Source organism: Scyliorhinus torazame, chromosome 14, assembly GCF_047496885.1.
Source record: "Scyliorhinus torazame isolate Kashiwa2021f chromosome 14, sScyTor2.1, whole genome shotgun sequence".
Taxonomy (NCBI): Eukaryota; Metazoa; Chordata; class Chondrichthyes; order Carcharhiniformes; family Scyliorhinidae; genus Scyliorhinus; species Scyliorhinus torazame.
The window spans coordinates 187,149,236-187,163,235 of record NC_092720.1 but is presented as its reverse complement, the minus strand read 5'-3'; the positions used below and the strand labels follow the sequence as shown (position 1 = coordinate 187,163,235).

The following is a 14,000-nucleotide window of genomic DNA, read 5'->3' as shown; positions in this document are numbered from 1 at the left end:
GGGTACATTTGCCCTCAAGCCAGAGCACAATGCGGCCAGACAACCGCACCCATATTTTCTGTTGTCTTTGTCTCAGCTACGAGGGAAACGGTCTTAAGCTCTCGACTCAATTATGCTCTTGTGAAATCTCGCTCACTTAACTATATTTGTAACACAATGGACACCTGCTGGACATGAATAACCTGACTGTTGTTTGTTTTACTATTGGTTTCTGTCTGTGTGAGAAACCTTGAAATATAAATATTACATTTATTATCAGCATTAAGCTAGTCTCCAAGTCCGGAAAAAAAGGCCTGGTCTCTAGGCCTTCACCTCTGTACGTGCGTGTGAAATCAAAGAGTGTGGATTTTGCAAAGTATTTTTTTAAACCGGTATTTGATTTGAGTGACATTTTTATCCCTTTCACAGACTGAGTCAAATCCTGAAGAAGGAAGTGAGTTACTCACTGCAGAAGCATCTGACCTGCTCATGGTCATAATATTTAGATGGCCGGTCCAGTTAGGTGTCTGGTTAATGCTGACCCCAGGCTGTTGACGGTGGGGATATTGACGTGGTGGAATTGCTGTGAAATGTCGAGGGAAGATGGTTGGATTCTCCCTCGTCAGAGTGCTCATTGTCTGGCACTTGTGACATGAATGCAGAGGGATCTTGGTGTCCTCATGCATGAGTGACAGAAAATGAGCCTGCAGGTGCAGCAGGTAATAAGGTAAGCAATTGGATTGTTGGCATTTATAGCAAAAGGAATTGAGTATAAAGGTAAGGAAGTGTCATCGCAACTGTCCAAGACTGCACTGTGGTGTCCTTTGTGATTCGAATCCGAGGTTGGTTGGCGCAGTGTTCACAAAGACCACAACTAGCTTTTATATTGAACAAAGCTAATGATTTATACACACTACTGAATTGGATTTGACACTTACTCCTATATAATAAACAGTTGATAATAAACATACAATCTCCACTCATCTACTACTAATCTCTACATTAATACAATAACTATGATCTGCTCTCACTCACACTATCTTTCCTACAGTCTGTCTTCCAGCATTCTCCTCAACCTCTCACCCAGAAGGCTTAGCATCAATGCCTTATATAGTTCTGCATCTAGCTCCCTCCAGTGGTTGATTTGGACATAACATTAACCCTTACAGTTCTGTACATTTATCATAATGTCACACGCACCTGGAGTATTGTGCACAGTTTTGGTCCCCTTATTTGAGGAAAGATGGAGTGGCATTGGAGGGAGTTCAGAGGAGGGTCACTAGATTGATTCCAGAGATGAGGGGTTTGTCGTCTGAGGTGAGATTGAACAGTTTAGGCCTGTACTCTCTAGAGTTTAGAAGAATGAGGGGCGATCTAATTGAGGTGTACAGGATGCTAAACGGTGTGGATAAAGTAGACGTGGAGCGGATGCTTCCTCTTGTGGGTCATTCTAAAATGAAAGGTCATAATCTTACAACAAGAGGTAGCAAATTTAAAACAGATTTGAGTAAAAACTACTTCTTCTAAAGGGTTGTGAATCTGTGGAATTCACTACCCCAGAGTGCGGTGGATGCAGGGACTGTGAGTAAATTTGAGGAGTTAGACAGATTTTTAATTGGCAATAGGTTGAAGAGTTATGGAGAACGGGCAGGACGGTGGAGCTGAGGCCAGGATGGGATCAACCATGAATACATATTTTTTAAAAAAAAATTTAGAGTGCCCAATTCATTTTTTCCAATTAAGGGGCAATTTAGCGTGGCCAATCCATGACCCTGCACATCTTTGTATTGTGGGGGCGCAACCCACGCAAACATGGGGAGAATGTACAAACTCCACATGGACTGTGACCCAGAGCCGGCATCGAACCTGGGACCTCGGCGACGTAGCCATAAATACATTGAGGGTGTTTAGGCTCTGGAAGCTAAATTGCCTGTTCCTTCTCCTTGGTCATGTGTCCTAGGGAGGAAATGCTCTAGCTGATTTTGCAATCCAGGTCTTGGTCTGTAGCATTGTAGGTAGCAGATGAGGAACATAGCAGCAATGATCGAATGACGGAGAAGACTCGATGGTCCGAATTCTGCTCCTTTATCTTATGAACTTATGAATGTTATCAGTCCAAAAATGTGCAGAGTAGGTGGACTGGCTATGCTGAATTTTCCCTTAAGTGTCCAAAGATGCGCAGGTTACGTGGGCGTGGTGATCCACGGAAAAGGAGATGTAAGGTAGGACCTGCACTACAGGTTCGCCGGTAGCTCCTGCCGGCTGGCTCCGCCCACAGAGAACTGTATATATATGCATGACCTCCAGTGCCCTGCCATTTTGCCAGCTGCAGCAGGAGGCCTCGCATCTGACTGTAATAAAGCCACAGTTGTAACCAACTTTAGTCTTTGTGCAATTGATCGTGCAATTTATTACAGTCAGATTTTCCACAGAATGGATATCAGAATTAAGCACCATCGCCTGCAGCTGGATCCGCACTCGCCCGACGCCAGGAAAACGTTTGCTCACTGGCTAGCATGTTTCGAGGCTTACATCAACGCGGCGGTCCCTCGCCTATGGAGGCTCAGAAGATAAACGTCCTGTACTCCAGACTGAGCTCCAGCATGTTCCCGTTGATCCAAGACGCCACGAATTACACAAAAGCGATGGAACTCCTCAAAGAACACTACACGCAGAAGGCGAACACGCTCTTCGCCAGGCATGTTCTTGCCACCCGCTCGCAACTACCTGGTGAGTCCATCGAAGATTTCTGGCGGGCCCTAATTCCACTCGTCCGGGACTGTGACTGTCAGGCTGTCACGGCCGCCGAACACGCAAATCTTCTCATGCGCGATGCCTTCGTGACGGGGATTGCGTCGGACCGCATCCAAGAACGATTACTGGAAGGGGCCACGCTCGAACTGACGGAGACGAAACCCTTGGCGCTCTCCATGACGGTCGCATCCCGTAACACACAATCGTACCTCTCCCGCTGCACTGCCGTCCCTTCTACACCTTCCTACCCCTCCTGGACCCCGCCGCCGACCTCCTCAGCCGGGGCCCTGCCTTCACAATACGCCTGGGCCGTACGCCGATCCGCGCACCCCGGGGGTCCCCGCTGCTACTTCTGCGGTCAGCAGAAGCATCCCCACCAACACTGCCCAGCCCGCACTGCAGTTTGTAAAGCCTGCAGTAAAAAGGGCCACTTCGCGGCTGTGTGCCAGGCCCGCGCAGTCGCTGCGATCACGCCCGCTATCGCCCCCTCCCCCACGCCAGACGCACAATGGGAGTCGCCATCTTCTCCCGGGTCCACGTGCGACCAATGGGCGTCGCCATCTTGTCCCCCTTCGGCCACGTATGCCCCATGGGGGGCGCCATCTTGTCCCGACTCCGCAATGTGCGCACCATGGGCGCCGCCATCTTGTTCCCCACAGGGTCCCCAGACATCCCGACATCGGAACCGCACCCGCTCGCCACCCGAAGCACCCGATGGCTACCCGCAGCTCGCTTCGATGACGCTGGGCCAATCTCGCCCACACAACCTGGCCACCGCGTTGACGACGGTTAAAATCAACGGCCACGCGACCTCATGCCTGCTGGGCTACAGGAGCACCGAAAGCTTTGTCCACCCAGATACGGTAAGGCGCTGTTCCTTCGCGGTCCACCCTGTCACTCAAAGGATCTCCCTAGCCTCCGGATCCCACTCCGTCCCGATCCGAGGCTTTTGTACAGTCACCCTCACGGTCCAGGACGTAGAATTTAGTAACTTCCGCCTCTATGTCCTTCCTAATCTCTGCGCTACACTCCTGTTGGGCCTGGACTTCCAGTGCAACCTCCAGAGCCTCACCCTCAAGTTCGGCGGGCCCTTATCCCCCCCTTTACCGTTTGCGGCCTCGCAACCCTCAAGGTCGATCCCCCCTCCCTTTTTGCAAATCTAACTAGGGATTGCAAGCCCGTTGCCACTTGGAGCAGACGGTACAGCACCCAGGACAAGACCTTCATCAGGTCCGAAGTCCAGCGGCTGCTTAAGGAGGGTATTATCGAGGCCAGCAACAGCCCCTGGAGAGCCCAAGTGGTAGTGTTTAAAACTGGGGAGAAACACAGGATGGTCATGGACTACAGCCAGACCATCAATCGGTACACGCAGCTCGGCGCGTACCCCCTCCCACGCATATCTGATATGGTCAATCAGATTGCGCAGTACCGGGTCTTCTCAACAATTGACCTGAAATCCGCCTACCACCAGCTCCCCATCCGGAAGTCGGACTGGCCATACACTGCCTTTGAGGCGGACGGTCGCCTCTACCACTTCCTTAGGGTCCCTTTCGGTGTCACAAATGGGGTCTCGGTCTTCCCAAAGAGAGATGGACCGAATGGTTGACCAGTACGGTTTGCGGGCCACCTTTCCGTACTTAGATAATGTCACCATCTGCGGCCATGACCAGCAGGACCACGATGCCAACCTCGATAAATTCCTCCGCACTGCCACTCTTCTCAACCTGACCTACAACAAAGAGAAGTGTGTGGTCAGCACGACCCTGTTAGCCATTCTCAGCTATATAGTCCAAAACGGACTTCTCAGGCCCGACACCGACCGCATGCGCCCCCTCATGGAACTTCCCCTCCCCCACTGCCCCAAGGCCCTCAAACGCTGCCTGGGGTTCTTTTCCTACTACGCCCAGTGGGTCCCAAACTATGCGGACAAGGCCCACCCACTCATTCAGTCCACCCAATTGTGCTGAGGCACAACACGCTTTCGCCCGCATCAGAGCAGACATCGCCAAGGCCGGGATGCGCGTGTTGGACGAGTCACTGCCTTTCCAAGTAGAAAGCGACGCTTCAGACGTCGCCCTTGCCGCCACTCTAAACCAGGCAGTCAGACCCGTGGCATTCTTTTCCCGCACCCTTCATGCCTCTGAAATTCGACACTCATCCTTCGAGAAGGAGGCCCAAGCTATCATTGAAGCTGTGCGGCATTGGATGCATTACCTGGCCAGTAAGAGATTCATTCTCCTTACGGACCAACGGTCGGTAGCCTTCATGTTCAACAACACACAGCGGGGCAAGATCAAAAATGATAAAATCTTGCGGTGGAGAATCGAGCTCTCCACCTATAATTACGAGATCTTGTATCGTCCCCGTAAACTCAATGAACCCCCAGACGCCCTCTCCCGATGTACATGTGCCAGCGCACAAGTGGACCAACTCCTGGCTCTACACGACAGCCTTTGTCACCCGGGGGTCACTCGATTGTACCATCTGGTCAAAGCTCGCAATCTGTCCTACTCCGTCGAGGAAGTAAGGACAGTCACAAGGGACTGCCAGGTCCATGCGGAGTGCAAACCGCACTTCTACCGGCCGGACCGTGCGCGCCTGGTGAAGGCTTCCCACCCCTTTGAACGCCTCAGTGTGGATTTCAAAGGGCCCCTCGCCTCTACCGACCGTAACACGTATATTCTCAGTGTGGTCGATGAGTACTCCAGATTCCCCTTCGCCACCCCATGCCCAGATAAGACGTCTGTCACCGTCATCAAGGCCCTCAGCACCATCTTCGCTCTGTTCGGTTTCCCCGCGTACATCCACAGTGACAGGGGATCCTCATTCATGAGCGATGAACTGAGTCAGTTCCTGCTCAGCAGGGGTATAGCATCCAGCAGGACGACCAGCTACAACCCCCGGGGAAACGGGCAAGTAGAACGGGAGAATGGGACGGTTTGGAGGGCCGTCCAGCTGGCCTTACGGTCCAGGAACCTCCCAGCCTCTCGCTGGCAGGAGGTCCTCCCTGACGCTCTACACTCCATTCGCTCATCACTGTGCACTGCCACTCATACCACACCCCACGTAAGTTTTTTTGCCTTCCGCAGGAAGTCCACATCCAGGGTGTCGCTCCCGACTTGGCTCGCTGCTCCAGAACCGGTCCTTCTCTGTCGGCATGTCCGACTCCACAAGGCGGACCCCTTGGTGGACAGGGTTCACCTGCTCCACGCCAACCCTCAATATGCCTACGTTGAGTTCCCCGACTGCCGCCAAGATACTGTCTCAGTCAGGGTCCTGGCACCGTCAGGTTCCACCCCCCCCCCCGCCCCCCCCCCACCTCGCCGCCAATATTGTCCCCACTAGACCACCCCCCCTTCCCTTTTTCCGCACAAGAGGACGAAGAGGACTTCAGCACGCTCCCGGTGTTCCCCAATGACTGGCCAGCATCAGCACCGCCACCACCGCCATCAGTGCCACCTCCACCACCGCCAGCACCGACTTCGCCGCCACCGTTACGCCGCTCCCAAAGCACCGGACCGGCTGAACCTTTGATGGACTCCGGACCGTCAACATGGACTTTTTCTTTCCATATCACTGTACATAATTGCACTAATTGTATATAGTTACACGTCACCCCCGCCGGACTCATTATTAACAGGGGGTGAATGTGGTGATCCACTGTAATAGGAGATGTAAGGTAGGACCTGCACAACAGGTTCACCGGTATCTCCTGCCGGCTGGCTCCGCCCAGGGAGAACTGTATAAATATGCATGACCTCCAGTGCCCTGCCATTTCGCCAGCTGCAGCCGGAGGCCACACATCTGACTGTAATAAAGCCACAGTTGTAACCAACCTTCGTCTTTGTGCAATTGATCGTGCATAAGTGGGGTTCCGGGATAGGTCGGGGGAGTGGGCCTAGGTGGGGTGCTCTTTCAGAGGAGCGCTATAGACTCGATGGGCTGAATGGCCTCCTCCTACACTGGAGGGATTCATTGGGCTCCATGTTAACGTGTGGGGTTTTGCTCTGAAGCAGGAAGCCGCCTCGATAAACTCTTCTACCCTGTTTATTCTCTGCCCACCTTGAACAGCTCCTTCAACACATATCACTTAAACCTTGATTCTGGCCACCTTCGACCATCCCCTTTTAAAACAATTTTAGAGTACCTAATTTGTTTTTTCCAATTAAGGAGCAATTTAACGTGACCAATCCGCCTAGTATGCAAATCCTTGGGTTGTGGGGGCGAAACATAGTATAGCAGGGAAGGCACATTAGCCCAATGGTTAGCACTGTTGCTTCACAGCGCCAGGGTCCCAGGATTGATTCCCGGCTTGCGTCACTGTCTGTGCGGAGTCGACATGATCTCCCCGTGTGTGCGTGGGTTTCCCCCGGGTGTTCCAGTTTCCTCCCACAAGCCGCGAAAGATGTGCTGTCAGGTAATTTGGACATTCTGAATTCTCCCTCAGTGTACCCAAACAGGCGCCGGAGTGTGGCGACTAGGGGATTTTCAAAGTAACTTCATTGCAGTGTTAATGTAAGCCTACTTGTGACAATAATAAAGATTATTGTAGATTAAAGGCCCAGTCCTGCTTTTTTGGACAGTTTTAGTCTTCAATGAACCGTGACCAAAACGTTTATGGAATCACGAATGTTGCGCTATGAGAATGATTGTTGAGGAAAGACAACCTCATGCTGGACGCCACTGTCAGAATATGCCAGGCAATTGAGCCATCTGCGTAGTGGATCGGCACCTTCAGCATAGAAAATGTTGTCTCCAATCTTGGCAGCGATGCTGGTACCATAAATGCTGTGACGCAGTTTAGAAAGGAGCGTAGTCTCAGTGAGAGTGGCCATTTTAAGCACACTGATATGCAGCCACACATAAAACATGGTCTCGGTGCGGGTGGCCATTTTGAACGCACCGCTATGGAACATCAAACGAAACGTGGTCTCGATGAGGGTGGCCATTTTGGGCAACAAGCCCCATCCGCCATTTTGGACCAAAAATGAAGCAGATTACGGGAGCGAGGGCAAACCTGATCCCATTCTCAATTGTGCAGGTCAAACCTCACATCACTCCGGGAGGAATGCCTCCGGGAGGAATGCTTCTGAAAGACTACAATGGTCATCGGATCCCAACTTTGGGAGAATGGGAACTTGATGTCACCGTCAAAGAGGTAACGTGCAGAATACTATTCTCCATGAATGCGATGGTGGAGACAGAGCATAAATCGCTCACTGGGGTGCAGGCATGTGAAGAGCCCGGGCTCGTCAAGAGGCTGTACACAGCAGAGTGCATGGCACCCCGCCGACATATCTCGGTGGAGTCGATCTTAAAGACACACCCGGAGATATTTCAAGGGTCTGGCAGCCTGCTGTTCACTTACCACATATCGCTAAAGGAGCATGCCAGACTGGTAATGCATGCACCCTGATAGGTGCTTGCTCCACTGAGAGAGAAGTTCAAAGCTGAGTTACAACTGAGATGACAACTGTGGGACAGCTCGCTGTGCAATCCAACAGGTCAAATCGATCTGTGCCCGGCATGGCATACCATCCATTGTCAAGTCGGACAATGGTCCTTGCTTCAGTAATCATGAATGGACAGAGTTTGCTCGCTGTTATTATTTTAAACATATTATATCAAGCCCGTTCTACCTCCAGTCGAACGGGAAGGCGGAGAAGGATGTACACATTGTGAAGCAGCTGCTCACGAAGGCCCTGGACAGCTGGGAAGACATGTATCTCGCCTTACTCAGCTACCATTCAGCCCCACAGGTAACTGGCCTGTCACCACCACAACTGCTGATGAACATGGAGCTGCGAGCAAATCTGCCTCCATGGTGGCCCCCACGATCATAGAATTTACAGTGCAGAAGGAGGCCATTTGGCCCATCAAGTCTACACCGACCCTTACAAAAAGCATTCTGCTGAAGCCCACGTATCTACCGTAACCCAGTAACTCCCATTTAACATTTTTTGGAGGCTAAGGGTAATTCAGCATGGCCAATCCACCTAACCCGCACACCTTTGGACTGCTGGAGGAAACCGGAGCACCCAGAGAAACCCATGCAGACATGCGGAGAATGTGCAGACACCGCACAGACAGTGATCCAGCATGGTTCGAACCTGGGAATCTGGAGCTGTGAAGCAACTGTGCTAACCACTATGTGACCGTGCTGCCCTGTAGAGGAAGCTCGTTCTGCAGAAACAAAAGAAGAAAGAAATCTACAGTAGGCACGCAAGGGCACCCCAGTCCCTGCAATTAAGGGACACGGTCAGAATCGAGGACCCCAATGGTGAAGGATGGCCAAGGCGAGCAACGGTTGTTCAGCAAGCGGGTCCGCTCTCATATAAGGTGTTTACTGAGGATGGCTCACTTCTGCGCTGAAACCAAAGAGCCCTCCTCAAAGTACAACCACCTTTTGTGCTTAACCCAGCAGACGTGTCTGGGTGTAACCCCAAGCTAGACACAGACACAGACTGTCCAGCACATCCTGGTGTTACTGATGCATCTGCAGTGGTGCCGGGGGAAAGGCCAGTGATTGATGAAGGTGGGGGCACGCTCACCAACCCAGCCGGTCCTCAGACAGTCGACCAGAGTTAGGCGCAAGCCTGATAGACTGAACCTGTGACTGAATGGTCAAGAAATGTGGTTGTAAATACACCTTTCTCCAAAGAATGGGGATGTGGTGATATGCACAAATGCATATCTATAAATAACTGTACATAATTGCACTAATGAATAACTGTATATAACAGTACCAATGTATATAGCTGATCATCAATACACGTAGTGACAGTTATGACCTCCTGCCAGTAGGTGGAACCAGACACACATGGAGCCAGTTATATACATCGGATGATGGACGAGACACGGGCACTTGGAAGCAGGACGGACAACAGGACAGTCGCATCTCACCTGAGCTCTACAGTAACATAGATATAATTATCTATACATAGGTTTGTTGGTTACCTGCCCACGTGTTAAGAATAAATACTTGTTATAACCAAACACACATGTTCTATGCGTGTCTTCATGATCAGGGGAGCCATAGAACACAACAGATGGGTTCCCAGTTGAGTTTTATTAAAGGTTTTGGGAGGACCTGGAGGCATTGCTGATGAAGGTGTATAATGAAGCGAGAGGGGGATCTCAGGCTTCCATCTCCCTGATTCTAAAGAAGGATAAGGATCCGGAGAAGTGTGGGTCGTACCGTCCGATATTGTTATTGAATGTGGATGGCAAGTTATTGGCGAAGGTGCTTGCGTCGCGGATTGAGGACTGTGTGCCGGAGGTGATAGGCGAGGATCAGAGAGATTTTGTGAATGAAAGGCAATTCATAGATTATCATAGAATTTACAGTGTAGAAGGAGGCCATTCGGCCCATCGAGACTGCACCGGCTCTTGGAAAGAGCACCCTACCCAAGGGCACCACCTCCCCCTATCCCCATAACCCAGTAACCCCACCCAACACTAAGGGCAATTTTTGGACACTAAGGGCAATTTATCATGGCCAATCCACCTAACCTGCACATCTTTGGACTGTGGGAGGAAACCGGAGCACCCGGAGGAAACCCACGCAGACACGGGGAGGATGTGCAGACTCCGCACAGACAGTGACCCAAGCCGGAATCGAACCTGGGACCCTGGAGCTGTGAAGCAATTTGTGCTATCCACAATGCTACCGTGCTGCCCCACAATGCTACTGTGCTGCCCTCACATTCATTGTTGGTGAATGTGCGGAGGCTACTCAATGTAATTATGATGCCCTCGGAAGGGCACGAAATAGAGGTAGCGGTGGTGATGGACATAGAGGAGGCTTTTGATCTGGTGGAGGTGTATTTGTTGGAGGTGCTGGGGCGGTTTGGGTTCGGGCAGGACTTTGTGGGTTGGGTCTGGCTGCTATATAAGGCACCAGTTGCAAGCATTCGGACCAACCAAGTGAGTTTGGGGTATTTTCGGCTACACTGTGGGACGAGGCAGTGGTGCCCGCTTTCCCCGTTGCATTCCGCCTTGGCGATAGAGCTGTTGGCAATGGCACTTAGGACATCGAGGGATTGGAGAGGCACTGAGCGGGAGGCTGCTGAACATAGCGTTTTGCTGCATGCGGACGGCCTGTTATTATATATCTCAGAGCCGGTGGGCAGCATTGGAGATATTATGGAGATTTAGGAGGAATTTGGCCGGTTTTTGTGATATAAATTGAACATGGGAAAGAGTGAGCTGTTCCCGATTAATGCCGGAGGGCAGGAAAGGAGACTCGGGAGTTGCCGTTGTTGACTTCTATCTTTATTAATAATAACCACAATATGTGAGTGCGTTCCGTGTATTGGACAAATGACCACAAAACCAGTATTTAAGTACAATCACAGTTTACTTATTGAACATAAGATTCGTTCTGTACTTGATAAATTACAGGCTACTACACATTAGTCTATATCCAGCAGTTTAAATGACCTTCACTGAACTTCCAAGTGACCGGCTCTGTGCAGGTTAGAGAAGGCCTTTATCTGGTTCCCCATGTGTGGCGGCTGAGGTTGTCTGGGTCGTCTAGGCTGAGTGTGTCTATCAGGTGGAGATTGCGGGTCCTTGAACCTGGCTGGTCAATATCTGCAATTGGTGCACAGAAGCCGGTCCCAAAAGAGGCAGAATGTTACGGAATTCTTCTTATCCTCCGACCTTTCGCGCTCTTTTGGGTGGTCCCAGGTAGGGATCCAATGGATCGACAGGATTTCAATCACCCTAATCGATTCTGGCCAATTAGGGTCGGGCACCTCGATAGCTGGGCGGGTCCGAGTTGTTATCGTCCAAGGCACGTAGGCACTCCCAAATAAGGCAAAAAAGCTCCCCTGAGCCTGTTACTAATGTTAAGTTTCGATCTGAATCCCATTGTCCTGGGGAGACCTGCGTGTGGCCTCTAACAGGTGCACGTTTCTGCATAAGTTTGACTTGTTGTTGACAATCCATACAGGCTGTGTGCTATCTGTGTCCCAACCTGACCACAATTCCCATCATCCTTTGCGGGTGGCCATTTTAGATGGCCACACCGTTTAGGGTGGTCAGGGCGAGGTTCAGGTATTTGGGTATCCAGCTGGGCACAGCTGCATAAACTGAACTTGGCTCAGCTGGTGGAGCAGATGAAGGCAAATCTGAAGAGGTGGGATGTGTTGCCCCTGTCGCTGGCAGGGTGGGTGCAGGTGGTGAAAATGACGGTGCTGCCTAGATTTCTTCTTGTGTTCAGAACCTCCTTATCTTTGTCCCCGAGTCGTTCTTTAGGAAGCTCAACGGGCTGATCTCCGGGTTTGTGAGGACGGGGAAAGCCCCACTGGTGTGCTGGGCTTTTTTGGAACAAGGGGGGGGCGGGTGGATGTGGTGTGTACGGGGAGGAGTTTAAGGGCTCGTTGTTGACGCTTTTACAATTCTCGCCGGCCATGTTACTCCGCGACCCCGATGGCGGTGTCGCCCTGAGGGTGTGGTGTCAGTGGGGCTGCAGGTGCCTCGGTGTGGGCGCTGATCTGCGACAACCATAGGTTTGCGCTGGCAGGGCTGGATGCAAGGTTTAGCGGTGGCAGCAGGCGGGGATTGAGCGCTTTGGGGACTTGTTTATAGGGGAAAAATGTGCGAGGCTGGAGGACGGGGAATGGCTTTAGGTACCTGCAGGTTCTGAATTACGTGAGGAAGGAGGTGAAGTCCTTTCATGGGCTGCCGCTCCTGAGCTTGCAGGACAATTTGCTGTCGAATGATGGATTAGGGTAGGGAAAGGTGTCGGATATCTAGAAGGAATTGATGGAATAGGAGGGAGTCTTGGTGGGGGATATTAAGCGTGAATTGGAGGAGGTGCTTGGAGGGGAGGTGGTGGGAACAGGCCTTGCGGAGGGTGAATGCGTCCTCATCGTGCGTGAGGTTCAGCCTCATCCAGTTTAAGATGGTGCATAGGGCTCATATGATGGTGCCGAGGATGCGTAGGTTCTTTGCGGGGGTAGAGGCTAGGTGTGGGCGGTGTACGGTACGGGGCGGGGGGGGGATTTGCATGTTCTGGACGTGTCCAAGTCTGAGGGGGTTCTAGCAGGGGCTTTCGGATGTCCAAGGGGTTGGGTGTGGAGGTGGTTCCGAGTCCGGAGGTGGTGATATTTGGTGTGTTAGACCCGGGAATCCAGGGGGTGAGAGGCCGATATTTTGGCCTTTGTCTCCCTGATCGACCGGAGATGGATTTTGCTTGGATGGCGGTGCTCGGAGCTGCTGAAAGCGGGAGTGTGGGTCAGCGAACCGGCAGAATCCTTTAAAAAAAAATTTAAAGTACCCAATTCATTCTTTCCCAATTAAGGGGCAATTTAGCGTGGCCAATCCACCTACCCGGCACATCTATGGGTTGTGGGGGCAAAAAGCACGCAGACGCGGGGATAATGTGCAAATCCGCACTAACAGTGACCCAGAGCCGGGATTGAACCTGGGACCTCAGCGCCGTAAGGCTGCCATGCTAACCACTGCCCCACCGTGCTGCCCTAACCTGGCAGAATTCCTGAGGCTGGAAAAGGTCAAGCTCGCTCTGCGAGGGCTGGCAGAGGGGTTCACCCGGAGGTGGAAACCGTTTATCGATTTCTTTAAAGAGGATTGAGGTATCAGCAAGGGGAGGGGGAAAAAGGGGGTTAAAATAGTGAAGGCGGGATGTGACGGGGTGTTGGTGTCGGGGGGGAAAGAGGGTTGTGGTTGTTTATTGAGTTGTTGTGTTGTTCTTCTGATATTTTGCGTTTGTGTGAGAATGCATTGAATAAAAATACATGTTTTTAAAAATCTATAAATGCAGCAGTGAAATATTTCGAGGGACTGGCACGCTGGCCATCAGCGAAGAACAGCGCAGACCCGGTGAGGTTTTGGGGTCAGTGTGACTCCAACCTGTGGAGTGAGGTCCAGGTTAGTTACCCCGGGCGGGGCTTGGAACTGAAACCTCTGCAGCAGGGTGGTGAAGAATAGGAAGAGCTCAGCCTTCGCCAGAGCCTCACCGGCGCACACCCTCCGACCTGAAAAACAACAGGCCATGGTCAGCACACAGAGGCAACAAAGTTCAAAACATCCTATTTCTGAAAAAGTCTCCACTGCCAGCAAATGATAGGCAATTTAATTTTCAGTAATGTCTCTTGTTCCCCAGTGAGCATAACAGGGAGTCCATTCGGCCCCTCAAGCTTATTCTGCCATTTGTGGCAAATCTACATCAACTTGGGTGGGTTGCCTCTGGCTGCTCCTGTTTCCTCCCACAACCTAGAGATGTGTGGGTTAGATGGATT

The 14,000-nt window shown here is 51.6% G+C and overlaps 1 pseudogene; it reads right to left on the bottom strand.

Moving 5' to 3' along the window:
* Positions 1 to 11,073: 11,073 nt before the first annotated feature.
* Positions 11,074 to 14,000, bottom strand: part of LOC140390278 (cytochrome P450 2K1-like) — a 166,446-nt pseudogene continuing 163,519 nt past the window's right edge.